The sequence below is a fragment of the Podarcis liolepis genome, assembly GCF_965112155.1.
Source record: "Podarcis liolepis genome assembly, chromosome: 10".
Taxonomy (NCBI): Eukaryota; Metazoa; Chordata; class Lepidosauria; order Squamata; family Lacertidae; genus Podarcis; species Podarcis liolepis.
Genome location: NC_139562.1, coordinates 72505529 through 72532536, shown reverse-complemented (window position 1 = coordinate 72532536; position 27008 = coordinate 72505529). Strand labels below are relative to the sequence as shown.

The window sequence follows — 27008 nt, the reverse complement described above, 5'->3', positions numbered from 1 at the left end:
TTGTCTCAATGTGGGCGGTGAAGGAGCATTTTGAAGTCTGTATTTATAGGCTCTAGTTGCCAGTCAGTGGAGCTATTTCGGAAGGTTTGGAGATTGCGGACTCCCATGGTGAAGTGGGGACCTCTGCAGCATGTGAGGACCAGCAGGGCTGCCTTCAGGTGTCTTCTACAAGTCTGATAGTTATTTCCTCTGACATCTAAAAGCTTGGGTCCACTTTCAATGAAGGATCACCTTACCCCACATTGTGCCCATTCACTGCCTTATCTCTGAAAATGGCACTTGCAGAAGTGGCTCTTATGTTTGCTCCCTACTTGCAAAGGAATCAATATTTCAGCAGGGAAGCACCTAAACACTGGAACTCCCTGCCCATTGCCATTGGGAAGGTGACTTTGCTGAACTGTTTTCAGTGTCTGCTGAAAAAAAAAGTCTAGGCAAGCCTACCCGTTATGTAAAGCTGACATGCATTTTAATATTTAATCTTATTTTATGACATATATTTTAGCTGATTCTGTTTGTAACTTTATGTTTTATAAATAAATTTAACGTGTACTTTACATTTTATGTAAACAGCTTAGAGGTTTTTACAATTAAATGATGTGCAAACTGTTGAATTTTTTTTTAAAAAAATAGCTTCAGTCTGTAATATTTTATAAATCTGATGAAAAATTATGTTTCCTTGGTGTTGTTTTGAAATGGTATAGTCAAAATTAAGTAAATTTAGCCACAGTGTGATTTAAAATGCTCAACCTTATCTATGTCATGCCCTTGGCCCATGCGAACTCCCCAACTGAATGCACCCCCCCCCCCGCCTAATCAGAATGGCCTAGCAGACATTCACTAAATCACCTGTTTCAGCTGCTTCCCTGGAAGTGGAAAAGTGAAACAACTGGCAGGTCACACTGATCAGACCTAGGGATGTGCAAGTACCTGCATCGTGTCTTCAGTTCATGTCCCGAGACCACACTGACCCACTTCAGTAGAAAACATTAGTTATGCAACTGCTGCAGCATCTATCCTCTGCACCTACAGTGAGGGGGGAAAGTATTTGATCCCCTGCTAAATTTGCCTGTTTGCCCCCTGACGAAGAAATGACCAGTCCATAATTGTAATGCTAGGTTTATTGTAGCTGTGAGAGACCCCCAGAAACCCAGAAGACAAAAGTCAGAGATTGATGTGCATTATAATGAGTAAAGTAAGTATTTGATCCCTTTGCAAAAGATGACTTAGTACTTGGTGGCAAAACCCTTGTTAGCAATTACAGAGGTCAGACGTTTCTTGTAGGTGGCCACCAGGTTTGCACACATCTCAGGAGGTATTTCATCCCACTCCTCTTTGCAGATCCTCTCCAAGCCAGTAAGATTTCGAGGCTGATGTGTAGCTACTCAAACCTTCAGCTCCCTCCACAGATTTTCAAAGGGATTAAGGTCTGGAGACTGGCTAGGCCACACCAGGACCTTAATGGGCTTCTTCTTGAGCCACTCCTTTGTTGTCTTGGCTGTGTGCTTTGGGTCATGTCATGCTGGAATATCCATCCTCGACCCATTTTCAATGCCCTGGCTGAGGGAAGGAGGTGCTCACCCAATATTTGTCAATACATGTCCCGTCCATCGTCCCTTTGATGCAGTCAAGGTGCCCTATCCCCTTAGCAGAAAAACACCCCCAAAGCATAATATGTCCCCCTCCATGTTTGACGGTGGGGATGGTGTTCTTGTGGTCATAGGCAGTATTCCTCCTCCTCCAAACACGATGAGTTGAGCTGATGCCAAAGAGCTCAATTTTGGTCTCATCTGACCAGAACACTTTCACCCAGTTCTCCTCTGGGTCATTCAGATGTGCATTGGTAAACTGCAAACGGGCCTGTACATGTGCTGTCTTGAGCAAGGGGACCTTGCGGCTCTGCAAGATCTCAGTCCTTCACAACGTAGTGTGTTACCAACTGTTTTGACGGTGACTATGGTCCCAGCTGCCCTGAGATCACTGACAATTTCCCCCGTATAGTTCTGGGCTGCTTCATCACTGTTTTCCTGATCATTGCAACTCCACAAGATGAGATCTTGCATGGAGCCCCAGACTGAGGGAAGTTGACAGTTATTTTGTGTTTCTTCCATTTGTGAATTATTGCACCAACTGTTGTCACCTTCTCACCAAGCTGCTTGGCAATAGTCTTGTAGCCCAGTCCAACCTTGTGCAGGTCTACAATCTTGTCCCTGACATCTTTGGACAGCTCTTTGGGTTTGGTCATGGTGGCTACTTTAGAATCTGCTAGATTGATTGCTTCTGTCAATAGGTGTCTTTTGTACAGGTACTGTAACAAGCTGGGATTACAGGTAAGACCTCTCCCTTACAGCAGGTGCTTCTAATCTCAGCTCGTTACATACAGTGGAGATACCAGATAGCCTGACATCTGGCTGGTTGATAGGGGATCAAATACTTATTTCACTCATTATAATGCACATCAATCTCTGACTTTTGTCTTCTGGGTTTCCGGGGGTTTTCCTGTTGTTATTCTGTCTCTCACAGCTACAATAAACCTATCATTAAAATTATGGACTGGTCATTTCTTCATCAGAGGGTAAACAGGCAAATTTAGCAGGGGATCAAATACTCACCCCCCCCACTGTACTATTTACGGTTCTTTTTGAGTAACTATTCTGTCACAGATTATATAATGAGTGTCATTCATGTTTCACAAAATGCCACCCAGGGCTGACCCAGCAGCTGTCTACAGAGCCAGGATTCCACCATGCTGGAAGCAGGTGAGTTCAAGATCTTAAGTGTTTCTCCCTGCATGATCTGGAATTCTCTGCAATATCACAGGTTCTGGAGCTCACTAAACTTGTACAGGGATCTCTTGCTTCTGTAGCAGGAATATTTTTACTCGTGCCTACTGTAATTATAGTTTTATTTATTTACTGTCAGGGCTTTTGCCAAAGCATGCAAAAGTATCCAGAATTTTAAGACAGCATAAACTAAAACTCTGTGAGAACTTTCAGCTATTTTTTTTCATTCATAGTATTTTTAGAATCACAATGCTCACTTTTACAGGAGTGCATTTTTCACTGAATTTGGCTTTTAAAAATCCCATGTGCAAAGCAATATAAAAAATGGAGGATAAAAGTTTCACAATAGAACCCTTTTATAGGAGGAATTAATTCCTTTAAAATATGGTTAACGGGCACGAGAGATTACAATGAGAAAGTAGTGGCAAAGGCTTTTGAATGCACAGGTGTATTGGGGCAGAGTGTCTTCTTATAGGGTGGCAGAGGATGGTTATTTATACACATGTATAAATATAGTGCACTAGTGGGGACAGAATACTAGTTTGAATAATGAGATCCCCTCGACATCATGGTCCTTTATTATTCCAAATTAATGAAGAATTAAAACAGAGAGCAGTTTCTTATTCAGCGGTGCCCTTCGCCATAGCTAAAGCATTTAGGATCAACAATTCATGATCCCCTGCCTTAGGTATTCAACTGCATAATGCTTCAACTATGCAGCCATCACCATCATTGATAGCATTATTCATTAATAATTATCTATGTTTATCTGTATTAGTCCTATTCAGCAATGGTCCTTTCCATATTTAACTGGCAGTGTCCTCATTGCACTTTTCATTCATTTCTTCCTTAATTATCTCTTGAACAGCCTATCAGAACTGAAAAAATGCCTGCTTCTATTAAAGACTTGCCTCCACTTTTTTATAGTGGAACAGTTCTATTTTGCTATAAGATATAAAAAGAAATACAATGAGCTAATAATTAGGTCTATGGTGATCATGCAAATGGCAGAGCGGACTCTGGCCCAGACAGTAAATGTCTTCAAAATGCAATGAGGCTCTTTGCCATTTGGGCTAATTGAAGACTTTACAAGTTCTGCAGGAAGTGGTTACGTTTTGTGTGACACTTTTTGAGGAAACAGAACCAAATTGAAGGGATTCATCCCAGAAGGGGGCATACAAAGATGCTGAGGGTTTCTCTTTCTGAAGCACTAAGTGTGACCACAATATTACAATACAGCATGTAGAATTCTGTGCAGAAGAGAAGATTTTTGGAACGTTATTTATTCATTCATCAGTAGGTGAATGCAGAACAAGGCCGGCCGCTTCCCTCAGCATGCTGAATGGTCAGGGACGGTGGAAGCTTCAGTCCATCAATATTTGGAGGGCACCATATTAACTACCGTACTTCTGCTCCAGGGGGCAAAGCCAGTGACATGCTGTGCATTTTGGGTTGCAGTGAAACTGAAACAATTGATTTCAGGGTGTTGTATGTGAAGATCTCACTACTTACTTATTTTACATTACAACGTCTGTGTCACTTTTCAACCAGAGATGGACCTCACAGCAGCTTACAAAATATAAATACAGTACAGACAAAATAGCATACCAATAAAAACCTCAGAGCCCTGTCTGAATCAGACCAAATGCCTATCTAGGCCAGCATCCTGCTATCACAGTGGCCAACCACATGCTTATGGGAAGCCTGCAAGGAGGACCCAAGTGTGACAGCCCTGTATGGCCCATCTCCCAAAGGAGGGAACTCCAAAGACTGGGCAGCACCAGCAAAGGCCTGGTGGGCATTACTAGCATACCCACCGACATAGCTCAGGAAGAGACAGGATGCCAGGCAGAAGCCAACAACAATGCTAAGGGGTGAGCAGAATCATATAGAAGCAAGGAAGCCTGGGCCCAAATAATTTAGGGCTTTAAAGATGGTAATGAACACTTTGAGCTGGGTTCAGAAATGGATCACAAGTCAGTGCAGATTGAACACAATTGAAATAAGTGCTCTAAATAATGACCGCCCCCCAGTAACCAGGCAGCAGTGTCCAGCATTAGCTGCAGTCTGAGAGCTCTTCAAAATTAGTCTTTATACACAGTCCAGATGTAACCACAGCATGTGCAACAGTGGCTAGACCCACTGGCAAAGGCTGGTCCAGTTGCACTCCCCAACTGCCTGGTCCTTCAGAGGGAATGAAACCCCCACCCGTAAGCATAAGACAATTTGAAAACTGAACCTAGAGTAGATCATCCTCTAGGGTGCCACAGGACTTTGCTGTTATGGGCAGGGCACACAAAACTGAGATGGAAAGATACCATTAGTTTGGAAAACCAGCCTGACACTAGGGAGGGAGGAATGGAATGCTGGAGCATTAGTATTTTCTGTAGGATGGGGTGCAGCTTGTGAGAAAAGTTGTTAATGGAGTGAGGGGAGGCGTTGCACTACATTCTGACAGCATTATGCAATACTTCAGGGGTGCAAAAGAAGAGGGCCGGGGGTGGGGGGGGATAAACTGGCAGCGCTACATTCTTTTTCTGTTCCAAGTTCTGTAGGGAACAGGAGGTGCCAGAATAATTGGAGACAGTGTGAGTTTTGAAGCCGTGCAATGTTACATAATATGGAAATGCAGTGCATATGTGTAGGGGTGCAACAGGAGAAAGGAGTAAAGAATAATTAGCAGGATAATGTTCTGGCTAACAACCTTTTCTCCAAACTCCTCCTCTTCTCCTAGGGCACCCCTGACACATAAGCACACTGTATTTCTGCATTATAAAATAGATGCTGCACAGCATCTCATCCCTGTCTCCCCCATCTGCTTTATTCTCATGCTCCTCCTCCATGGCCCTGTGAACTGCCTCAAAATTCATTTCACAGGGCAATGTAAGTTAACACTGTTTGTTATTATTATTTATATGGCCGGTGTTTTGGGTTTTGTTTTATAAATGAGATGATAGAGGATATATTGATGTATTGTATGATCACCCCCTCTTCTTTATGGTATTGATATAAGTTTGTGAAGGGGAGGAAAGACTCTCCAAAATTTCTGGAACCAGGAAAGTTAGAATTTAAACCAGGCCCATGAATCTCCAGATACAGCAGGGATTCAATGGCTGACCATGGCAGCCATTAAGAAAATAAAGGCAGGATATGCGCCCTTAGCAGACTCTGTACCATGTAGCAGAGCAGTGGGCCCTCTCCTCCAGCTCCAGCTCTGTTAGTTAAGAGCTGTTTTTAGGATTGCAGTTTCATTGATGTGAGCTTAAGAAAAAGGTGTCAGTCTGTAGGCAGTGAGCTGGGATAGAGGGCTATGGCTGACTTCTGTAGACTGTATGTCCAATGTCCTGTAGACTCAATGTCCAAATAGGAAGACGGTAGCCATGGGAGAAGCAAGAACTCTTTGAGAGCGTAATGCTCTAGGCTCAGGCTGTATATATGTGTACACCATTTATCAAATAAACACCACAGTCCCCTCACTGGCCTCAATGTCCAAATAAGAACCCTGGGTTCTGACACCTGGACCTCCTGGAACCTCACAACCCTCAGAGATGGAGGTGGCGTCTAACATGGGTGTCAGAAGTGGGAACCTTCCTGCTACTTTTCTACAGGAGAGCTGTTAAATACACACCTGGGTCAAATGTGTGCATTTCCCGGAGGGTGAAGTCTGTGGGGCACCTGGACTCCCCCATCTAATTTAGCATGTTAAAATACAAGTCGGGTGCCATCCTGGTGCCTTTTGGGGTGGCAGGCTCAGGTGGTAGATATTGTGTCAATAAGCCATTTCTCATAAGGACCCCGTGGTCTCCAATGTGACCACAGAGTCAAGGACCGGTGCTGCGGAGATTGGGGTGAGAGTGCGGAGTGTGGGGTGGATGCCTGAACACCGCTCCCCCTCGGAGTTTGACCGAGGCTGGGGCGGGAGCCTTGGACAGCGCAAGCCCACCTGGGGCGGGCGAGGGGGAGACCCGCGACACGGAGCCTCCCGGGGGGAAGGAGACTCCGGCATGACGGTCGCCGCTGCCGCGGGGTCGAGTGCGCAGAGCGCCCCAAGGCCTCGGGGCGGAATGAGAAGCCCAGGGGGCCTCGCAGGGGCCCCGACGACTCCGCGACCGGAGAGGAGCGAGGGGCCCCGCGGGGCTCACCGGAGAGGACGGAGGCGCTTCCCGTGTCCTCCCTCCGAGACCTCCCTCCCGCCCGTCCGCGGCGCCGCTTTTCGGGCGCAGCCAAGGCCCCTCCCCCCCGCTCCCCGCGCACCCCAACCTCCGCCGCCGCCGCCGGAGGGCCATGGCCTCGGCCTCCGCTGGGCGCCCGCCCGCCCGGCCTGATCCCCGGCCGCCTCTCCCGCCCGCCCGCCTCGCTTACTTCCTGTTTTGGGTCCGGGCACTTGAGAAACCAGGATGGAGGCGCCCAAGTACCAGGATGGAGGGAGAGAGAGCGAGTCCGCCCGCCCGCCTCGAGCGGACGCAGAAGGAGAAGCGGAGGGGGAGGAAGCCGCCCGCCAAGGCCCCGCCCACGGCTTCCGGCGCCACAAAAGTCGCCGAGCGGGGTCGGGAGGCGCGCGGCGGGAAGCGCGCCAAATAGGTCCCGCGTCGCGCGCCTCCGCCCCATTGGCCGGCCTCGCTCTTCTCCCGTGGGGGAGGGGACAGAGGCGCCGCTTCGCCCCTCGCAAAATGGCGCCGCCGCCGCCGCCTCCGCTGTTCCCTCAGCGCAGCGCAATAGCAGCGGGGACTGGGCCTCCCCCGGGATGTGAGGAGGAGGAGGAGGAGACGCGGGGTTATAATAATATTGTACTGTGTTTTCTGCTGGGGCCGGAGGAGGAAGCAGCCTCTCCAGGGACTTATTACGGATCTATAGCAAGTTCTCATATATATTAAAAATCAAACATTCACAAAGCGATTTTAGCGTTTCTGTGACTGAGTATGAAATCCTAGAACGTGGCCAGACTTGACAGAAAATATCCCAAGTTTCCCTCGACCTCAGAACAAAACTCCCAACGGAAAGGCGGCGGAGCGTTCCCTTCCCTCCCCTAAAGGAGAATCTACCGCAACAGCCTCTCTTTCTCTTTTCCTTCTAAAAAGCAATATATAAAAAGTGCCGCAGCATCTTAAGGCTGCCACATGGAACACAACGGGACCACGCACAGGAATCTGCAGACATTTCCTAGAATGGCAGGGTTGGGAGGGACCCCCGAGGGTCATCTAGTCCAACCCTCTGCAATGCCCAGCGACAAAAGCACCTGAGATGAAGAGGCTCCTGCTTTACCTACAGAGCGATATGAGCTGGTTGCCACTGTTCTTTTAGGAATGGTGGGAATGTGCTGCTGTGGAGGCAGATGATTTGATATCGTTACACGCCTAATCCCACCTTTCCTCCCAGGAGCTTCTCCCCTTCCCCATTTTGCCTCAACCCTTTTGGGGCAGGTGAGGCTGAGAGATGGCAACTGGCCCAAGGTCCCCACCCTCCGCCCCGTGGTCTTCATCACTAGGTGTGGATTCAAATCCTGGCTTTCCAGGTTTTAGTCCAAATGGTCCAGCCCATCTCCCTTGCTGGCTGCCCAGGAGTCTCCATGTGTGCTCTTTCGGGTGGCCATTGATGTGCAGAGCAGCTCCATCCTCTTCCAGTGCCACTGAAGACAAAGGCAAAAAGATGCAGAAGCCACGGTGGTGTCCTTCCACTCTGGCCACAAATATTCCCACTGCATCTCATAAAGATCAATGGTAAAACAGTTATTGGTTTCAGGCTTGCAGTCTAATGACACAACACAAAACAAAAGGGGGAAAAACAAACTTCCGAGCTACAGTCTGCCATTTCGAAGAAGACTTCGAAAAGGGGGGAAAACAAACTTCCGAGCTACAGTCTGCCATTTCGAAGAAGACTTCTGCCATGGGCATGATTGACTGTGGATCAGCCATGTTTTATTCACGTACTTTTTGGAGAACATTTGCACACTGCAAACAATACATCTCCCTCCAATGTTTTTCTTCTTGTGATTTTTACACAATGGCCATTGTAGGTAGACATAAACTCTTGAAGAATGGGGCCTCCTAGGAGGGGTGCCTTGTCATAAGGTTGGCTTCACTGGATAACATTCCCTGAGCTAAGTTATACATGACTTAAGGTGTTTCCTCCACAAGTCCAGCATTTGACATTATTAACATAGGCGTGAACTATATATGCAAAACGCTTGAGGCATGCATTTATGTTGGTATCCATTTGTCTTGGGAGACCATGGAGTGCGCCTCTGGAGGTGAAGTCAAACTGCTGGAGCATCACAGCACCGGCTGTGGCTGCAGAACCCACCCCATGCACCATCCCTTCAGACCAGGCTTCCTCAACCTTGGCCCTCCAGATGTTTTTTGGCCTACAACTCCCATGATCCCTAGCTAGCAGGACCAGTGGTTAGGGATGATGGAAATTGTAGTCTCAAAACATCTGGAGGGCCAAGGAAGCCTGGTTTAGACTGAGAATAATTAGCTGCTAACAGTGAAAGGGCAAGTGCTCTGCTGGAGCAGATAGAGCCTGGGCACCTCATTCAAAACACAGGAGAAGAGTCGTCAAGGAGAATAGCCTCTACGTTCCTTGTTTCATGTGCTACGCCACATAATGGACAAGTTCACCTCACTGTCCACCAGGCAGCCTCACTGGGGTTCTGCTTCCCTTTCTCTGACAGGGTTCGGTTTGCAGCTTGGACTGCCAGTCCCAGCTTCCTTCATGGGAAGGCACTTCACCTGAGGGTGGCCTCTCCTCTAACGTGTGGTGACGGGCAGATTCCTCTTTCTCTAGGGCTCTTTGGCCTCTCTCCTGAAGGACCCTGTGTTGGCTGTGCCTACCTCTATGGGGATTTAAAGGAGAAAAGCAGAGGATCATATGTTCCTATGTAGCGTTTTACCTTTTTTTTTTTTACTGCATTCAAACTCTGACCCCCCTCCAATGGAATCTGAGGAGCGGTGTCAAAATGTGACACCAGAGGGCAGAGCAGAGCAACCAGCAGCACGGAAAGAAACAGAATTTTGGGAAATGATATGATGAGGTATTACTTACATTTGACCAAAAAAATCAAGGTAAAAAAACCGTTTTAGTTAACAAATATGCCCTGTGACACTTTAGAATGACATATCTAATATTGTTCTAATGGGGGCAAATAGGGTTAAACAGGTCAGTGTAGATCCAACTTGTGTTATGAGCAATCTCTAAAGTATTTAAAAGATCCAGTATGACAAAGATACGCTTGAATTCTCCAGTGACCATTGGGATTGTTCAGCAGTTGCTGGGTGAACAATTAAAAGAGATCAGATATACAATAAGGGTAAAAACAACAACATGGAATATTACTTCAACATGTGACCGCAGTAGAGAAATTTTTAGTATGAGCATGGATGGAAGAACATACTATTATCCAATGCAGAGGAATGGTGATGGGAATTAATAGAAGTATAGCTAATTATTATTAATAATAATTTGGAATTCCCTCGGAGTTTCGTGGGAAGAAGAAATAAATGATGTGGTGACACTTTGAATAAAAAGAAATGTGGTTAAACAGAAAGTGGAGATGATGGGTACCAACATGGACTGGATGGTTTAAACAGTCCTTTTCTAATGTAACCAGCAGAAATATTTTTTAATCTTTGGTGTTTCTTATTTCTGTGTTCTCCCTCCCCTTCTTTTTTTCCTTTTCTTTCTCTTTCCTTTCCTTTTTTCTTTCTCTCTTTCCTCTCTCTTTTGTCTTTTTGATTGTATTTATTCTATCCATTATTTTACTGTACTGTGAAAACTTTAATAAAAATCAATTTGGATGAAAAAAATGGGGGGGATGGAAAATTGTAGGGATAGTTTTATGTCCTAATTTCATGTGATGAAATTTGTGTTGGTATCCTGGCATACAGTTCTTTCCTGCTGTTTCAAAGTTCTTAGCTTGCTTCTGAAGCGCAAGTAAAATAAACATGCTAAATTGGATAAGAATTTAAAAGTATTCTTTTAGCCCATTTTGATGCCAGGCACCTGACTGAGCCAGCACCTCTAGTGCTCCTTATGGTTTCGTGGCCACTTGGCATTTCCCTCTTGGTTCTGAAAAGAAGACACCTGTGTCATGGTTGGGAAGGCTGGACTGCAGTTTCCCTCAAAGACAACAGGTCCGCATAGTGACCTCTGTGGTCCTTCAGCACAGGCCTCTGGAGGTGATGTTTCATTCAGGGAGCTCCAGGACACCTCGTGCTGTGGAGGACCAATTGTTGGCATCCATCTGTCCCAAGAGACAATGGAGTGTGCCTCTGGGGTGAAGTCAATCTGCTGCATTAGCAGAACCAAAGTGACCTCCCTGGGGGGCAAGTGTGGGCTGTGTGTCTGGAGGTGCTGAGCTGCCCAGAGGACAAGACTCCCCTCTTGGCCTTGCTGAGGTAACCCAAAGGAAAGCAGAGCAAGACATTTAGCACCAACTTTGCTGTAGGAGTTGCCAGAAAGAGACGTACAAGGCGCCATCTAACCATATTGGGGACTCCACTCTGGATTTGTGTAGGGTTTACTCCTGAGCCTTTTCTTCTCCAAAGATATCCTGCAAGGCAGTGGAGCTTTAGAATCAGAGTTTTCCTTCTCCTAGATGGGCTCCCTTCCCGGGTAGATGAGCCCCACCGGCCTTCTTGACTGTTGGACCTACTACTGTCGTACCTCGGAAGTTGAACAGAATCCGTTCCAGAAGTCCGTTCGACTTCCAAAACGTCTGGAAACCAAAGCACAGCTTCTAATTGGCTGCAGGAAGCTCCTGCAGCCAATCGGAAGCCCTGTAAGCCCTGTGAGACATTCAGGTTCCAAAGAACGTTCGCAAACCAGAACTCTCACTTCTGGGTTTGTGGCGCTTGGGAGCCAAAATGTCCGAGTACCAAGGCGTTTGGGATCCAAGGTACAACTGTATTGGTCTTGTCTGCTCAATCCACTGGAGGCTGTCTTCGCATGCAGGGGAAGCCCTTAACTCACCCATCAGGGACCCTCACCTGGCTTAGCCAGCCAGTCAGAGCCATTTCCCAGGGTGTGGCCGCCGTTGCATGCTGACAGCTTCTAGGAGACACAGGTGAGAGCTGAGTGGAGGATAGGGACCAAAGATGGACACTGTACCCCAGAAGAAGCATGATGTGGGTGTCCTCCACCTGAGGTACCACCCCTCCCCAAACACCCCAGATAACCAATTGGTAAGAAAACCATTATACTGAAAAGTTCATGAGTCAGTCACATAAAATATGAAAATACATGACTGTAACTTGCTGTTTATTAACTGGATTTTGAATCCACTTTTGAACATTTTCATGACATGGTATAAAAACTTTGGAGCTTTTCCTTCCACATCTGAAGTTTCCCAGCAATGATCAATGAGGTGACTAAGTATCACAGTCCTGGCACTTTCAATAACTGACTAAGTCCACCGTCAGTCCCCTACCTGGTCACTGAGTAAGCTGCCACTCCCTGTGTACACACCCCATTTACTCTGCATAGAGTGCACTCCTGCTGCACTTTTGGTTCTCCACAGCCACCAGATGTCCCCGTTGCTCATGCTTGAGCTCTCTGGTTGCTCACTTTCACAAATGGGGTCCCCTTTGACAAGGTTCTGTAGACCAGCATGGGCAGGCAAACTAAGGCCTGGGCTCCGGATCCGGCCCAATTGCCTTCTCAATCCAGCGTGCCGATGGTCCGGGAATCATTGTGTTTTTACATGAGTAGAATGTGTTCTTTTATTTAAAATGCATCTCTGGGTTATTTGTGGGGCATAGGAATTCATTCATTCCCCCCCGCAAAAAATATAGTCCGCCCTCCCCACTAGGTCTGAGGGACAGTGGACCGGCCCACGGCTGAAAAAGTTTGCTGACCCCTGCTCTACAGCAGCTGTTCTTGAAATTGTGCCGGGTGCACAAGGTAATCGCTGCAACCGCCATGAGAACAAGACAGAAAAATGAGTGGGACTTACGAGAACAGGCTTGCTTACACTGAATGAGGGTGCAAAGTGTACAGCTCAACTATCTGAGTACACAGATTGTACACTTGTGCCTCTTATCCTAATAGGTACTCAGAATGTCATACCCATTGAGCATGCTCAGTCCTCTCTGGGCCTTTCTGAGGTCTGCCCCTCCCCCCTTCCCCATATTTATTTTTATTTCCTGCAACCTGTGGCTCCTGCAAACCTTAAGATGTGCATGAATGGTGCATAGTTGGCATTGCGTGGACATAAGCTCCCAAAACGTTTTCTGAGTGTCCCAGGTAGGGAATAAGTTTGGGGGAAATTGAATTAGGGGGCGATCTTGGTTCCTGGGTAGACTATTAAATTGGGCTATTAAATTTAAGTTGACTTCAGATATGGTTTGGGGGTAACACGTGGGGAACTGAAGGAACTGAATGGATCTGGAACCAATCTTTTCAAAACAAACAACCTGTTTTGGTGTGAACTGATGTGGGGAGCAAATTAATTGAATAATTTGTCTGGGGTGGTTTGGACAGATAAATTGGTTGACTCACTTTATGTAACACTGGATGTCTAAACCTGTGTCTCAACCGGTAAATCAGCATTTGCAAATTTTATGTAAATATGTGCCCATGGCCCTATGGCCCAGGCCTTTTAAGTTCCCAGAGAGAGTTTCCTGCACTGCACTTCTTATCATAGGGGATCCTAGGCTGGGAGTATGTTATGGGTACAGAAACTTAAGCCTGATAAAAGACTGCCAAGCTGATAAGATTTAATGGAGCTGATGATGCATCAAAATGAGTTTGAAAAGTTTGAAAGCAAAGCCAGTCAACCCTAACACATCATGCATAGCTCTCTCAAATGAAGTCATGGATTCTTTGGTGGAAGTTACGACTGTTTAAAGTGGCATGATGCTATTTTAAATGTGCAGACAAAACCTTAGACGTTTCATGCATGCCATCTGTTTATTTTCAAACTCCCAATAACTCGCATAGCCGTTGTTGAAATGCAGTACAGCAGTTAAGTAGCTACTCATAGAAGATGGGGCTGCATCTTAAGCAGCAAAGAAGCTATGGAGGAAAAAGGAGGCCTGGGATTTTTATTTCCCCCCCAGCTAACTGCAATGCCATAAATCAATACAAAATGTCGGAAGTTGGAGAAGGGTGCTCATCAATAGTTCCTCTTCATCCTGGAGAAGAGTGACTAGTGGGGTGCCACAGGGTTCTGTCTTGGGCCCGGTCTTATTCAACATCTTTATCAACGACTTGGATGATGGACTCAAGGGCATCCTGATCAAATTTGCAGATGACACCAAACTGGGAGGGGTGGCTAACACCCCAGAGGACAGGATCACACTTCAAAACGACCTTGACAGATTAGAGAACTGGGCCAAAACAAACAAGATGAATTTTAACAGGGAGAAATGTAAAGTATTGCACTTGGGCAAAAAAAATGAGAGGCACAAATGCAAGATGGGTGACACCTGGCTTGAGAGCAGTACATGTGAAAAGGATCTAGGAGTCTTGGTTGACCACAAACTTGACATGAGCCAACAGTGTGACGCGGCAGCTAAAAAAGCCAATGCAATTCTGGGCTGCATCAATAGGAGTATAGCATCTAGATCAAGGGAAGTAATAATGCCACTGTATTCTGCTCTGGTCAGACCTCACCTGGAGTACTGTGTCCAGTTCTGGGCACCACAATTCAAGGAGGACACTGACAAACTGGAACGTGTCCAGAGGAGGGCAACCAAAATGGTCAAAGGCCTGGAAACGATGCCTTATGAGGAACGGTTAAGGGAGCTGGGCATGTTTAGCCTGGAGAAGAGGAGGTTAAGGGGTGATATGATAGCCATGTTCAAATATATAAAAGGATGTCACATAGAGGAGGGAGAAAGGTTGTTTTCTGCTGCTCCAGAGAAGCGGACACAGAGCAATGGATCCAAACTACAAGAAAGAAGATTCCACCTAAACATTAGGAAGAACTTCCTGACAGTAAGAGCTGTTCGACAGTGGAATTTGCTGCCAAGGAGTGTGGTGGAGTCTCCTACTTTGGAGGTCTTTAAGCAGAGGCTTGACAACCATATGTCAGGAGTGCTCTGATGGTGTTTCCTGCTTGGCAGGGGGTTGGACTCGATGGCCCTTGTGGTCTCTTCCAACTCTATGATTCTATGATTCTATGAAGAAATGTCCTTGAAAATCTGTAAGTCGAGTGAGCTAGACTGTAGCAAAATCTGATGCACAGATTATAGGCTTGATGACAAGGTGAGGGGCAGCGGTGACAGAAAGGGGCAGTGAGGTTAGATGGCATGGAGTGACAGCATCTGTTTTCTCTCATGCCATTTTGACCTCATTTCTTCCTTTGCAACATGCTAAATGGGCTCCTTCAGAGAAATTAACATGGGCACTGGAGTACAGGAGATGGCACAGAAAATGTATCCAGAAATCCCAAAGTTCTTAGCTGATGTCGCCTTCTTCTTCTTCTTCTTCTTCTTCTTCTTCTTCTTCTTCTTCTTCTTCAGATTCAGATTCATTTTTATTTTTTAATGTGAGTTTACTGTCAGATCTGTTCAGAATCACAGGCTGGTTTTGATTGGTTTGCTGATTTTGGATGCAATGGACAGACTGTAGGTTGTCTTGGTTGCTCCCTGCCATGGTGCTAGTCATTCTCCACCAGAAAACAGCTCAGCAAAGATGATTGCAAATAAGGACTAGAGGGCGTGCTCCAGCCCAGAGAGAAGCATGCCTTTACAAAGATGGGCGCTTGCGTTGTCTTTGTGGGTGGATGGATTTGTTTGTTTGTTTTGCAGTGGGGGACCAACAATGGAAAGCTGCCAGTTGAGTCTTCTAGACATACTGTATTCACTTGAGTTGAATGTGCCATCAAATCTCACACACACCTCAGTTTTCAGAACTTTGAAACCAAAAAAAGTATTTGCTGGCAAATGTAAATGTTCCATCGAATCTAATGCACACCTTACTTTGCACAACGTAATTTGGCCAAAAAAGGTGAGCATTAGATTGGAGTAAATGTCTGGGACCTGATTCTCCTTCTAGATGCATCTGGCTGTCCTTCCCTGCCTGTGGCACTGTCAACACGGAGCACCAAAACTTAGTCTGCCATCCACCAAAGAATCGTGATTATCACCTTGCTCACCTCTCCTCCTTATGGGTTGGATCCAGTTTCAGTCATGCTTAGAGTAAGCCAATGAGAAAAGTTAGTTGCAACTTACCTAGTGATGGGGGAGAACTTTATTTCAGTTTGCATTTAGAACCTAATTTACCAAATTTGCACTTTACAAAAAAACATGAGAACTGAAACACAGCCATCCTTCAAAAGTCACACTTACTTGAATTTTGCAACACATTTCTCCAAATAAATGTTTACAAAAATACATATGTTGGAGGCAGGGGGTGGGGAAGTGCCTAAAAATGAACATATTAGTGAAAAAATATGTTCTTGTTCTCCTATTTTAACAGAACAGAACAGGAGGTGGAAGGTGCCATTCAGAACATGCAGTTGGGCAAATCTCCAGGGCCAGATGGCTTAACCTCAAAATATTATAGATCTTTGAAGGACTGGATAATTCAACCACTAAAGGAGGTTTGTAATGAAATTTTGGAGGGGAAAAAAGCGCCAGAGTCGTGGAAGGAAGCTTATATTACACTAATACCGAAAAATGAGTCTGAAAATGAGTCTGAAAAGACACAACTTAAGAATTACCGCCCCATATCCCTGCTCAATGTGGATTACAAAATTTTTGCAGATATATTGGCTAAAAGATTGAAAAAAGTTTTAGTTGAGGAGATACATAAAGACCAAGCTGGCTTTCTCCCGGGCAGACACTTGTCTGACAACACGAGAAATATAATTAACATTTTAGAGAAGCTGCAAGTGAATATTAATACTAAAGCTGTTTTAATTTTTGTAGATGCGGAGAAAGCCTTTGACAATATTTCTTGGAGTTTCATGAAGAAAAATCTTCAGGGGATGGGGGTTGGTCAAGGGTTTGAAAATGGTATAAGTGCAATTTATTCAGAACAAAAGGCTAAACTAATAGTTAACAATGTGGTGACAGAGGAATTTAAGATAGAGAAAGGGACACGACAAGGCTGCCCAATTTCCCCATTGCTCTTTATTTCGGTCCTGGAGGTTCTGCTAAATATGATCAGAAGGGACCGTTTGATACAGGTCGGAGTTAAACAGTACAAATTGAAAGCCTTTGCAGATGATTTAGTACTGACGTTACAGGAGCCAGAATCTAGTACTAAAAGAGTATTAGAATTGATTCAGGAATTTGGTCATGTGGCAGGATTTAAGTTGAACAAGTTAAAAACTAAGGTGCTTGAGAAAAAATTAACACCAATTGAGAAAGAGAGGTTTCAGAAGGAGACAGGTTTAACACTGGTTAAGAAAATAAAATACCTGGGGGTTAATATGACCGCTAAGAACTTAAACCTATTTAAAGACAATCATGAGAAATGTTGGTCAGAAGTGAAAAAGGATTTAGAGATATGGTCAAACTTGAAGCTTTCCTTGTTAGGTCGAATTGCTGTTATAAAGATGAATGTATTGCCAAGAATGTTATTTTTGTTTCAATCATTGCAAATCTTGGACAAAATGGACTGTTTCAAGAAGTGGCAGAGAGACATTTCTAGATTTGTCTGGCAGAGAGACATTTCTAGATTATTATCTGCCCAATAATAAATGTTGCAAATGTAAAGAAACTGAAGGTACATTCTTTCACCTTTGGTGGACGTGCCCAAGGATTAAGGCTTTCTGGGAGATGATATATAATGAAATGAAAAAGGTATTTAAATATACCTTCTTGAAGAAACCAGAGGCTTTTCTCCTGGGCATGGTTGGCCAATTGGTGCCAAAGAAGGATAGAACTTTCTTTATGTATGCCACAACAGCAGCAAGAATACTTATCGCAAAGTATTGGAAGACACAAGATCTACCCACCTTGGAAGAATGGCAGATGAAGGTGATGGACTATATGGAACTGGCAGAAATGACTGGCAGAATCCGAGACCAGGGAGAAGAGTCGGTGGAAGAAGATTGGAAAAAGTTTAAAGACTATTTACAGAAAAATTGTAAAATTAATGAATGTTAGAATGATGTTGGATAGAAACTAAGTGGTTTATAGCTGTAATGTTATAAGGGAATATGAGAAAATGGACTATTAATAGGTAAAAATCCAATGTTACAATATTTTAAGATTGAAGACTAGGATAAACAAAGAGAGGAGGGATTTGCTGAACTAACAAACTGAACTGGAATACAGAAAAGGGAGGCGTGAGGAGGTCCGGGAAATAAGCAAATGAAAGATAAGTCATTGAAAGATTGAATTGTTTTTAACTATTTTTATTTTGTATTTTTCTTTTTTCTTTTTTTATTTTGTAATATTCTGAAAATCTTAATAAATATCTTTTTTAAAAAATATGGAAAATGCATTATATTAGGATAAATTACTTGCAATGATGCATGCATTAGTCAAAACTGCATACAAAAAGATGTGTATTAGAAAAACAGACATTAACAACAATGTGATATAAATAAAACACAAGAAGCTTTCAATGATGAAATCAAAAGAAAGATGCCAATTTTTCTTTTCATGCGCATTGTCTGTCTTTGTTGTTTAGAAAAATTAAAGTATTTTTAAAAAGCTTTAATAGGAGAAATGTGCACTAAAATGCTGAAGAAATTTCTTTCTTTTTTGGAAAATGACAAATTGCTGCTGAAATGTGGAGAACTGAGTTTCAGATTGCTAGGGTTGCCATATTTCAAAAAGGACTTGTCTTTGTCTGTCTGTCTGTCTGTCTGTCTGTTTCTCTCTCTCTCTCTCTCTCTCTCTCTCTCTCTCTCTCTCTCTCTCTCATAGCAGCTCCAGAGCAGCGTCCACAGTCTCTTCTCCCACTCCCTCCTTTTAACTTTGCCTTCCATTCAGTGGCATATGCAAAGTGCAAAGCCTGCCACAGCTGTCTGCAGATGCTGATGAAGATTTTAGCTGTGACAGACACAATGGGAAATTGTTTAAATGAGCTGGAAAGAGCCACGTTAGCTTCGTCATGCTTGGTGGCCCCGTGGCAGGAAACATCCCCGAGGCAGGCAAGCCTTAATCCGAAGACACAGATGCTGAGGGACAGAATCTGCACTCCTCCCATATGTTGGGCCCCTGCTGATAATTTAATGCATTCATGTCAATTCCTAGTTATGATCTCGGAGAAGCAACATTAAATATGCTTGATTATTTTTGTGCATGATCTTCTGTAAATAAGCACGTCAATTTCTCTCTTTTTTTGGTAATTATTTTTCTCAAAAATAATAATCAAATAAGGCTACAAAAATCAAACCACCATCTATCATTTATACTTCTAATAAAACATCCTACTATTTTACAAACCATCTTTTGAGGTTCTTTAAACCTCAAGACTTCCTTCCACCCCCTTCTACTGGTTCTTTACATCTTACATAATTCTCTGCATTTTGTTATCATTTTTATCCGCTTGTCACACCTTTACATTCTCTAATTCTTTACTACTTACAAGTGCTTAATCTAAACATGCCAATGTACCAACTTGTTTACAGTATTTCTGCACATACACAATAAATTTTCCCCTTTCTTTTTTAAACTTCTCATTGTCAGTCTTTGAGTTTTGCCGTCAGCTTTGCCATTTCTGCATAGTCCATAAGTTTTATTATGCCATTCTTCTATTGTTGGCAACTGTTCTTCTTTCCATCTTTGGGCTAACAGCTAACAGGATCAGGGCTACAAGCCCGTCAATTTCCAGGACAAAGTTGTTGACCTTTTTGGGGGAACATCTACCCCCCAAAATTTTTTGGGGGGATTTTTACAGCATTTTTCTTTAAAAATTACCCTAGTTTTCCTGGACATTTTGCCGATTAGGCAAACAAAGATCCACCACAGGCCATTTTGACAGTCCAATTCCTGGACATGTCCTGGTTAGTCCAACATTTGGCCTTTGATCTGAACAACAAGATTATAAATTATATGTTATTTTATTATCAAATTGAAAATCTCGCATTTATTATTGATTGGTTGTTCAGCATATAAATGGTGCCTCACGCAACACATGCAAAAAGACGACGACTACAAAGAGCTTATCTAAATTTCTGCACTGGAGGAAGACTACAGACAGATGGGAAGGAAGATGAAAGGGCAACAGACAGACCAGAGAGGAACATGACAAAGATAGTTACACGTCCGTTGATTTTGTTTGATCTAAGCACCAGTTATCTGACAGTATTGTGATTTTGCCAGCCTGTTTCTCTCCACCCTCCCAATACAAGCCAATCCCCAGAGGCCATGTGGGCTTCCCCACTAGGGCTTGCCATTCTTCAGTTGCTCCCTTTTATAGGGTAGAGGGAGGTCCACACAAAATCACTGCCCATTTGTGACCCTCCTGTGTTTATTCCTTGCTTCTTTCATTTCCCCTCCAGCTGAGAGCACTTCCAGATGGGGGGCTTCATATGATAAACAGGTTCACAATAGGTTCCTTGCAATAGCTTTTAATTTTTTTGATTTATCCCATTCCCCACCCTCCACCCCCAGAAGAGCAAATTCAGATGAAATGGGAAATGTATGGATGCTACTAAAAAAAATGCATGCACAAGGAGGCCCTTCCCACAATAAACCCTTGTCTGGAATCACCCACGGAAACCCCCATCTTTTAAAAAAATATACCTCAGAGATGCTGACAGTCCTTAGCCTTAGCACTCCTGTCCTTTAACAGGTGTGTAGTTTGGCTGGTACACTGACATTCGGGGGGGGGGGGGGATGACGACGACACCACACCTCCTCACTTTCACCTGAGCACCACTTTGCCATTTCATTTCCAGTCACCACCTTTCCCAGGTACCTTCTGCCATGAAGACTGGTTGCTTAGGGCAAATGGGTCACTGGGTCAACTGTCTGACCAGCCTCAGCTGGCTGCCACCTGCCTCCTTTCTTACATCCGTCCATGGCATGGCCTCCGCTGGCAGCTTCCTTCTCTTTAGTCCGTGGAGACTAATACCACCCTTTGGCCTGTACTTCTAAAGCCAAAAGTAGCTCACTGCAAGGGATACCAGGAAGCAGGCGAGGAGGTTCTTGGTTCAAGCAGCAGCTGAAAGTGTTAGCTGTCAGTCTGGCAAAGTCTGGTATTCAAATTTTGTGTTCTAGGCTCAAATGCTTTGTGTGTGAGATAAACAGGTCTCATTCAATGTGTTCCTCACAAGCTCAGCAAAGGTTCTTAATGTGCCAAATCATGATTGGTACTTGTGACAAATCATTCAAATAACTTGTCCACCTGTGTTCAATTTTTGTTTCAGGGAGGTGGGAGATCTTATGGAAATATGATAATGCTCCTTTGTGCTGCTTTAAAGTCTTTGCCACAAAACCACTGAAACAGAGTGGCTGGGTGCATGAGCTCTGGGTGAGTAGCCCTTGGGCTGAGCAATAACAGCTTAGAAGCCATTTCATAATAAAATAGGTGATTAAGGAGCAGAACGTAATCTGAACGGTTATACTGCAGTATAAAGGTAAAGGGACCCCCGACCATTAGGTCCAGTCGTGGCCGACTCTGGGGTTGTGGCGCTCATCTCACTTTATTGGCCGAGGGAGCCGGCGTACAGCTTCTGGGTCATGTGGCCAGCAGGACTAAGCCGCTTCTGGCGAACCAGAGCAGCGCACGGAAACGCCGTTTACCTTCCCACCAAAGCTGTACCTATTTATCTACTTGCCCTTTGACATGCTTTTGAACTGCTAGGTTGGCAGGAGCAGGGACCGAGCAACAGGAGCTCACCCCATCGCGGGGATTTGAACCGCTGCCCTTCTGATCAGTAAGCCCTAGGCTCTGTGGATTAGATCACAGCGCCACCCGCGTCCCTATACTGCAGTATATAATATGCATAAAGCCTGCATCCGCCTGTCTCAAGAGACAATGGAGTGTATCTCCGGGGATGAAGTCAAACTGCTGTGTCAGCACCACCACCTCCCTGGGACGCAAGCCTGGGCAGCGTGTCTGGAGGTCCTGGGCTGCCCAGATGACAAGACCCTCCTCTCGGCCCTGCTTATGTGGTTGGAAGGAAAGCAGAGCAGTATGTTTGGCTTCTGGCTGCAGGAGTTGCTGAAAGGAAGCACACAAGGCACCATCCAACTACCTTAGGGACCAAAGCAGCCAACTCCTATGGACTGAGGTCTTCCCCCCCTAAAATGTTTGAGGGGGCTAGCCCCACCTCCCACATTGGTGGGCATTGCCATTCAAATGGTATGCATGCACTGTGTCTGGTAATTGATAATGTAGGGTGGTGCTTTCCTGGCTCCCCCCAATATTCTATTCAAGTTGGCACCCTTGTTAGAGACTCCACTCTGGATTTGCGTTGGGCTCCCTCCTTAGCCTTTTCTTTTCCTGAAGATATTCTGCATTGCAGCGGGAGTTTTCCTTCTCGTAGATAAGAGATTTCCTTCTCCCACATGAGCTCCCTTCCCAGGTTGACAAGACCCATTTGCCCCTCGCTTCCATCTACAGCACGTGCAGAAACCGCCTTCTTGACTGTTGGACCCATTCTTGGTTTCGTCCACCCAATCTGCCAGAGCTTGTCTTCACATGCAGTGAGTCCCTAACTCACTGAGGGTTTAAAACCCATTGGCTTCCCTCACCTGGTTTAGCCGGCCAGGGAAAGCTGTTCCCAGGATGTGGCCGCTGTTGTATGCTGACAGCTTCTAGGAGCCAAAGGTGAGAGCTGAGTGCAGGATGGAGATCAAAAGCGGACAAACCAGCCCAGAAGAAGCATGATGTGTCCCCCACCAGAGGTAGTACCCACCCCTAATGCCCTATGCACCCCTCATAAAGCTAATGCATGTCAAAAACATGTTTACAGTGGTACCTTGGTTTAAGAGCAGCTTTGCCTTGGAAGCAGAACATGTTTCGCTTCCTGTTGAGTGTGTTACATTTGTAAATTGCGTCCCCCGCTGCTATGGGAAAGCAGGCCTTGGTTTAAGAACGCTTTGGTTTAAGAATGGACTTCTGGAACAGATTAAGTTCATAAACCAAGGTACCACTGTAGTTCAATTCAGGCAACTGATCTTGAGTTGTCTGTAGAGGAACTCCTCTTTCCTCCATCAAATGTGACTTGCTTTTAAGGACTCTAAATCTGTGTGCAGTGGGGGAAAGGGCTTACACAGTGTCAGGAGAACTGACAAGCTGAAAAGGAAATTAAACGAAACAGGCTTTCTAAAGGAAACACAATCCAATTAAAGGCTTCTCTTTCAAAGTACTGAGTAGGATTTGAAAAGTAGATTTCTGAAAGTGTTAGCTGTCAGTCTGGCAAAATCTGATGCTCATCTGATGACCACTGGCTACTCTTACACACCAAGTCACCTACAGGCTGATTATCCAATAGACTGTTTTTCTCCTTAAATACACATCTATAGACACAAACCCTGAGAAAATCGTAGATGGGGGCAAATTACTGAAAAGGAAAGTGTTAACCACCCCTCTCCCTGCCTCCCCCAAGCTGTGCTGTTCAAACTAGCAGCTTCTCAAGGCTGTATTTAGTTTCAGAAAAGAATTACAGGGTTGCATCTCTGTAGTTTGCCACTAAGAAAACAAAAGAAGAAAAGCTGTAAGATCTTTACTTTGGAAGGGAAGGCAATTTTTGCAAGATGGGATTTCAGGTGCTGTTTAAAGTAGGTCGAGGTGTGATGGAGCTAGTGATGGAGAAATCTGTCAACTTCAGTTCCTCCCAGGCTCTAATTTGTTCAATCTTTAATTCAGTAATCAACATCTGTGTATGATTTTTTTTTAAAGTACTTATGAAAATTTACCAGCAATTCAGTGTCAATTTCTCATGCACATTTTCTGTGCAATTTTGCCCAACATATGCATTCTGTAAAGCAGTATCCCCTAATAGAATGCTCTGCAATATATGCATTTCTATGCAAGCTTCAGTCTAGTATACACATTTTCCCCTACACATTACTTGGCTGGAGAACTGCATTGCAAAATCTGGATATTTGCAGATTCTGAGGGATGGCTGTGTCTTTTCAAAAAGCACAAATTAGATATATTTGCCTTTAAACGCAAACTGAGTCTAATTTCTCTCTCATCCCTAGATGGAGCATATTCTAGAGAGGAGAAAGAAAGAGATCTTCCAATTCAGCAAAACTAGTGACTTTCCACTCGCCCAACTTTGATGTTTATAACCCAGAGTACATACAATTGTGTTTTAAGATTTCACCATGTCTTATTTCATCCTCTCTAACTTGTTTTTTTTTAATATGTTATGCTATTTTCTTACACTTCTGACCCTGCTGTGTTCTTTGCATATGGGAAATAACATACAGACTTGAAAGGGTTTATTTAAATATTTTAAATTTGCATCTTTAATCAGTGCAGTCAATTTTGCCATCTCTGCGTATTCCAGGATTTCCACCAGCCACTCTCCCTTTGAGGGTGTTTTCTCCTCCTTCCATTTCTGCACACAGAGAATCCTTGCCACTGGAGTCATATACATAAATACTGCAGAGGCTTTCTTTGGGCTTTCGCTCTCTAGTATCCCCAACAGGAAGAAATCTGGCTTCTTGGGAAAATCCACTTTAATTTTAAAAATTATTTTCATTATATATCATGTCTTAAAAGGCCTTTGCCTTCCTGCAGGTCCACCACATATGATAGAATGACCCCTCACAGGCCTTTACATTTCCAACATTTGTTTGATACATTTTTGTACATTTCAGCTAGGTTCTTGGAGGTTACCATAAATGCCATCTATACAGCATCTTGTAATAGTTTTTTAAAGCCATAACATGCTGTAAATTTCATTCCTGTTTTCCAAAGCTTTTCCCAAGCAGCCATATCTATATTATGTCCAACATCCTTAGCCTCAGGGCTTTTCATTCAGCCAGAGAGCACAAGAAGGCAGGTGTGCGCCATTGCCATTCCAAGAGAAGAAGGGAGGCGTTAATGATGAGTTCTTGTACCTATTTTTCAAGAAAAATAGCACTGCCTAGCTCACTTAATCATTATTTTAAACACTTCATCCTTTGTTTCCCATGCTAACAGCAATTTGTACATTTTAGAAATTAATTTCTCATCATTTTCACATAAACTTACTTCAAAGGTTGACCTTTGCTCTGCAAATCCATTCTTTAAATCATTTTTATAGATTTCGTTTAATTCATGATATTGGAACCAGATACCCATTAAGTTTTGTATTTCGTTGAACTTTTTAAGCTCATTGTCCTGAAAACTCAAGAAATCTCTATATAAAGCCCATTTGGGTTGCAGATTTTATTCTTTATGTGTTCAGGCCTCCATTGCTGATAACCATAAGGGACTTTTATGTTCCATCAGATTCCTCCATATATAACATAAAGAAAAGCTTTCTGCACTTTGCCTTTGTCACACCACAGATATGAATGCCACCCAAATCTTCTGTCAGATCCTCCCAAGTCCAATAATGTAGTATTTCTTAACGTCACCCACTTTTTAAACCAAGTTAATCAAGCTGCTTTGAGACACAGTTTTAAATTAGGTAAGGCAAAACTTATTCTTTGGCATCTCTTAAATTCTTAAAACTTATTCTTGCCAAATAAATATAGTTTTGTCTTTTTGCCATTGTTTAAAACAGGGAACCACATTGATTACCAGCACAGTCTGAAACAGCATTTATTTTTGGTACTACATTCCTTTTGACGACCGGGATTCTACCCATCAGGGATTCTACCCATCCTTCTACTCCATCTCTGTAAGTCTGCTATAACCGTATTCCATATTTTCACATAGTTGTTTTGAAATAGCACTGCATTTTTATTTGTCAACCAAACACCCAGATATTTAACCTTCTTTTCAACCTTCAGCCCTGTCAAATCCTGTAATGTATATTTGATCCATACTGTATTTTTTTAAACTAAAACCTTAGTTTTGTCCTTATCAAAAGAAAAGCCATCTAATTGACCAAACTATTCTGTTTTCCCCAGAAGCCTTTCTGCAGCGCAATCTTGTTCTCAGGGAATTCAAAGAGGACAAAGGTGGCAGGTGCTCTGTGCGAAAAGAGAACTGAGGACACCAAAGAGAACGAGGTAACCCAAACTTCCATGGTATACACTTCTGGGGCCTATACAAATGAGAAAAACTAATCACACTGTTGTTCTTTCCTTTTGCTGCTATTGTTGCACTGATTAATCTGCTTCTCTCCCAGCAGAGAGGCTTGCCTGGCGCCATCATGACATGTCTTCAGGCTCCAGGCAAATCGTCCCTCTTTGCCCAGGCATTCAGCCATTAAATAATTTATGGCCTGTTAAATGGGGGCGGGGACTGCTATTGTGATTATTTTATTATTATGCTACGTATTATAATGCTTTCTGTTATTTTTTAATCTTATGTTCCACAAAATGTATTCTTCATATTGTGCACAGTCCTGGGTGGTATGTAAATTGAATTAATAATAATAATAATAATAATAATAATAATAATAATAATAATAATAATAATTCTGCTAATCATGTGGAGGGGCAAGAGGGTTGCCAAGGCACTGATGCCCTGCTCTTGACCAGCTGATTCATAGCCGACTACCTCTCTGGGTTGGGAGATATTTTCAGGCACCTAAGGAGAATGAAGCCGGCACACCAAGTACCCTATTATAGTTGGAAAGAGGTGCTGCAGGCCTCCGGCTTCCACCTACAGATCCTGCAGCAACAGAAAACCCCAGTAAAAATATTTTTGCCAAAAGGAGGAAGGTTTAGAGCAGACCTATGTCAGAGCACATCTCTTTATTACAAGTGTGGAGCATCCAAACTGAAAGCTGTTCAGCTGCAGTCTGAGGTGTCCTTACTGTCACTCCAGTATATATTTACTGTGTCACTGTGTTATTGAAGCCTTATTTACCTAGGGATCCATTAGCCACGCCATCCCCGGACCTCGGAGGGAACAAAAGTACCAGGAAAGCAAAATCTTCTTTGGAGAAAAAGAGTTTATTGAAAATCTGTGCACAGAGATAATCTGTACCCAGAGACAACCAGCTGGATAGCTCCTGAAAATACACTGGCTGTAAAGCAAGACACTTCAGCAGACTTTCTTATACTTTTCTGAACACTCTTCCCCCTCCCACACCTCCCCCAGACTTCCCCAATCGGCTAGCAAATGTTCAACTTATTCCCCTATATGGAACATCCATATTGCTTGCTAAACACATTTTATTGCTTGCTAAACATTCCTGTCTTTCTGCTAACCAAGCACTCCCTCCCCTCTCCTTCATACACGTGTCTTTTCTCATTCTTGCAT

General features: G+C 44.0%; 1 protein-coding gene and 1 long non-coding RNA gene across 5 annotated transcripts in view; one reads left to right on the top strand and one right to left on the bottom strand.

Moving 5' to 3' along the window:
* DMTF1 (cyclin D binding myb like transcription factor 1) overlaps positions 1-7301 on the bottom strand; it is a 30815-nt gene extending 23514 nt beyond the window's left edge. The window contains exon 1 of one of the 3 annotated variants that reach the window (XM_083464166.1): positions 7143-7301. The gene's annotated coding sequence lies outside the window, so the exon portion shown is untranslated. The remainder of the gene's footprint in view (positions 1-7142) is intronic. The other 2 variants (XM_083464167.1, XM_083464168.1) reach the window with 2 other exon arrangements.
* A 5623-nt stretch (positions 7302-12924) lies between these two features.
* LOC310688104 lies at positions 12925-26140 on the top strand. 2 transcript variants are annotated; one of them, XR_014516777.1, is made up of 4 exons: positions 12925-13019; positions 25357-25473; positions 25706-25807; positions 25930-26140. It is a non-coding gene; the product is annotated as an uncharacterized lncRNA (long non-coding RNA). The 2 variants fall into 2 exon arrangements; XR_014516778.1 differs by having other exon boundaries at positions 25706-26140.
* The last annotated feature ends 868 nt before the right edge of the window (positions 26141-27008 follow it).